Source organism: Dermacentor albipictus, chromosome 4 (assembly GCF_038994185.2).
Source record: "Dermacentor albipictus isolate Rhodes 1998 colony chromosome 4, USDA_Dalb.pri_finalv2, whole genome shotgun sequence".
NCBI lineage: Eukaryota > Metazoa > Arthropoda > Arachnida > Ixodida > Ixodidae > Dermacentor > Dermacentor albipictus.
Window position 1 is genome coordinate 109,939,989 of NC_091824.1, and position 4,061 is coordinate 109,944,049.

The window sequence follows — 4,061 nt, forward strand, 5'->3', positions numbered from 1 at the left end:
GGAGAGCCACATGAATGCAAAATGTATGTAGTTTTTTTTTTTTATTCAGCCGTGGTTAAGCACTTTTTCTTTAATCCTTAGTTCAAGTTGCGTTAAACATCCTGTATAATGAATCCTTGACGACCGGTCTTCACACTTAGCGGTAGCGCCAACGAGCTGTGAACAAGGGCTGATACGCTTGCCTACCTTACTGCAGGTTGGTGGATAGCATTCATACACTTCCTAATGTTTCTTTTACTGTGCCGTCACTGCTGCCAAGCTGAGTTCAAAGTGTACAACAGTGTGAAATGGCGGAATATTTTAGTAAGCTTAAAGAGGATTTCCGCGCCGATCTTGTCAAAATGAAGGAAGAACTACCTCAATAACTTAAATGGTCGAGAGAAAGTGTTGAACGCTGCCCTACGGACAGTGAAGCGAGGTCTCCGCTCTGAGCAGAAAGACATTACGAGCTGAAAAAGAAACTTGACATCGAAATTACTTGGAGTAGTCAACTGGAAAAAAAATGGCTGTGGCTTAGCTAAGGTTAAGCCCAGGATGCGAAGCATACTAGCCTTTATTTTAACGCGACAGCGTTAAGGAGCTCGTGTCGCAGAAAAGCCGGTGTCGTCGGCGTCGGCTCAGGCGTGCGGCGCTTGCTCAGGCGCACATTTCGTTGTCGCGCCGAACGCTGCGTTGCTCGACGCGCACCGCGTCCGATGCGGGGCGCGACGCCGCGAGCGACGGCGGGAGTTGGAGCGCCGGTTCTCCTCTGTGGTGACGTCACGGTGTCACGTGATTTCATGGTCACCGCCGCGCCTGAGGAGCTGGGTTGAGCCCTCGTAATATGCTTCGCATAACGTCGGCTCAGGCGTGCGGCGCTTGCTCAGGCGCACATTTCGTTGTCGCGCCGAACGCTGCGTTGCTCGACGCGCACCGCGTCCGATGCGGGGCGCGACGCCGCGAGCGACGGCGGGAGTTGGAGCGCCGGTTCTCCTCTGTCGTGACGTCACGGTGTCACGTGATTTCATGGTCACCGCCGCGCCTGAGGAGCTGGGTTGAGCCCTCGTAATATGCTTCGCATAAAATATAACCAGGAATCTCATGCGAAATACGTAGCTCTTGAGAAAAAGGCTCAAGGGACGTAGAGGCGACAGCTCTCTTTCCGAGCAATGTTCAGGCAGTACAATCCTCGAGATTCAATGTCGCAAGGCAAGATGGCGAGGCTCTCACAAGCGTACTTTCCAACTTAAGCACAACAAGTGGCGAGCGCAATTCTGGAGTCGGACATCGAAAGCTGTCACCGTGTGCCAATTCCTGTGGACCAAAGTAACAGGTATAGTGCGGTTCAAGCCTAGCGCAAAGCATGATGCGACGCCATAAGAGGCAAGGAAGGCACGGTTAACGAACAGCAACCGCGAGAGTCGACGGTTAAACTCGTGTATACGTGACTGAGCATCTGACGACCAAGAACAAAAGATTTCTGGGTGCGGCAAACGCCAAGAAACGGAATCTTTCTTGGATGCACGTTCTTACGAAGAACGGCGTGGTCCTTGCGCGCAATGCTGACGGCTCCGAAATTGTATGAATCTACACAGGAGCTGATCTTTCAAAGATGACGCGAACACAGCGTCTGCATGCGGACACACACCTCATCTCCTTTTTTATTTATTTATTATGAATCACACTACCCTATTGACGCCAACTCAGTAAACTTAACCAAACTTTTTCAGTAAATAATGATAATTGCTTTCAAAGTCTACAACTGAATATGCAGTCTGTCTTGAACAAAGCTAATCAATTCGCTTCCCTTCTATCTATAGCTTCAGTATCTCTTTTGACTGTGTTATTGCTATCAGAAAAGTGGTATCGCGACAATGCTGACATCATCCGAATTCCTGCATGAACCTCGTTCTGTCTAAATCGGGCTACGAATTGCAATCGGGCATTGCTTTATTACCGAAAGGGGGTTGCGAATGCGTTCTCTATCTGAACACTGTTTGAGCAACAGCAGCATTGAGAATATCTACGATTCAATCTGGTTTGTTCTTTCTCTGTCCTCCACCTGACAATTTATCTGATTTTTTTTTACTTTGAGCGGGAAATAGCATGCCTTTCTGATAGCTTTTCACCCTAACTGGGAATAGGGTAGTTGCGGGGGCGTCGACTAACATCTACATGTCCGCCTGCACTCCAGTACAACAGAAAATGCTGGTCCTAATTCAGGCTGCAAACTTTATCAATATAATAAAAAGCCCAACACGTATCAGAATAATCTTCTCTTCAGCTTCAGACTTGTTTAATTACTAATCATGCTGCCGATGCTTACCATTCCTGGCGTATTGCTGCTGGTATCAGTGATTGCTTGACTATTTTCCTACGAGTTTAAAGACGACTCTTCCCAGAGGCCCCTAAGAAATCACGCCACCAAGTAATTTCGGAAAGAAAGCTTGCGATATCTAAAGACAAAATTTCACTGTGGACTAGGCTCCTACTTACGAGAAAAACGCGTCTGAATGTGGGTACAGCCACTTTCTTCCTATTTACTTGCCTATCTACAACGATCGCTTCCCGTTCATCGATATAACAACTTGTAAAAAGAGTGCGCAAGCCTTGGATGAGCTAGACTTATCCGTCTTGTAAAAAGAAGCACAAACTATTAGCTAAATTTATAAACTCTAAAAAAATCTGAACTTCTCGCTAAAGTTTGTAAATAACAAAGTAAGCAACGATATCCGGTCTGCTAGGAATGCATACAACTATTTTTCGTAGCTATATTGCGTAAACCAAAAGATGAATGGAGATACGTGAATAAATAACTAAACAAAAGCACTGCCCGGCACTATCAAGCTTAATCATAAAAGGACACGAACTACAGGGTTCATGTTTAGCCACGGCTTTCAATAAATGCTTTTGCCAAGTAGGTGGCAGCCATTATATTCCTAGAATATTTCGCTTTCTAGGCAATCACTTACCACATTCGATAGTTCTTTAACCAACCGATGAAACTAAGATGTGTTTTATCTTTAATAGATTACGAGACATTTGTAGCACTGACGCCTTTATTATCCAAAAGCCGGAGGGTAAAGCATGTAATATCTTGTGCCATGTCTAACACATATACATATACGATGAGCAAAACGAGAACAATGTGAAAGCAGAAGCCAACGTTTCGACAAGTGGACTTGTATTCTTCAAGGTAACATATACATATAGTACTATAGTGATCGCTAGACCATTCCCCTCGAATATGCTGCTAGCAAGAGTTGCAGCCATTTACAAGAAAGGAGGTAGGAATTTCTTGAGCTATTACAGGTCTATATCCATGCATTCGTTTTTTTTTTAAGTATTTAGAACAAGTGATTTGCTGCCACCATCAGGATTCTTTCCTTAAAGTTCCCTTCACCAGGCCCCATAGCAAATTTTGGTTATACGCTGGAAATTGTTACGTGTCCTCTAGGAAGCGTTCCGCCGCAAAACTTCTTCAACTCGGCTCAATAATAGCCGAGATGGAAATATTTCAGTGTCGCGAACCCATGATTTCACGAGGCGAGCTTCACCGCAAACATTGACGCTCTCTCCACTTGCCCCGTCTAGTCTCTGCAATCGAAATTTCTTCTCTGCCTTCTCCCATACCGCACCTCGAGGATCGCGTGACGCATACGTAACGGGCCCAGCCTTTATTTTTTTTTCTCCTCGCTTTTCTGTGGCGCGGCGCACTTCCGCTGACGGCGTCTCGTGCAAGCTGTTGCGATTGTCTCGTTTCGTGCATCACACGATTTTGCGCGCTGTGTACGAGTACACTTGACTAGCGGTATAAGTCTGTGCTACGCGAATACTGAGCCAGACAGAAGCGGGTCAAGCGCTGGAACACGGTAGAAAATTACATAGTTTCGATGTCTGCGCGCGTGAGTGCACGACGTGAAAACAAGCAGACGAAACGGAAGTACATACCTCTTGCTGCTGGTCGAAGTAAAGCAAAAACACGCAGATATTCGGTTTGTGTGCTTTATTATTTCTCTAAGCTTTAAAGGGCCCCTGAAACGGTTCGGACAAATTTTGTAGACGCGTAGGGTACAGCTTAA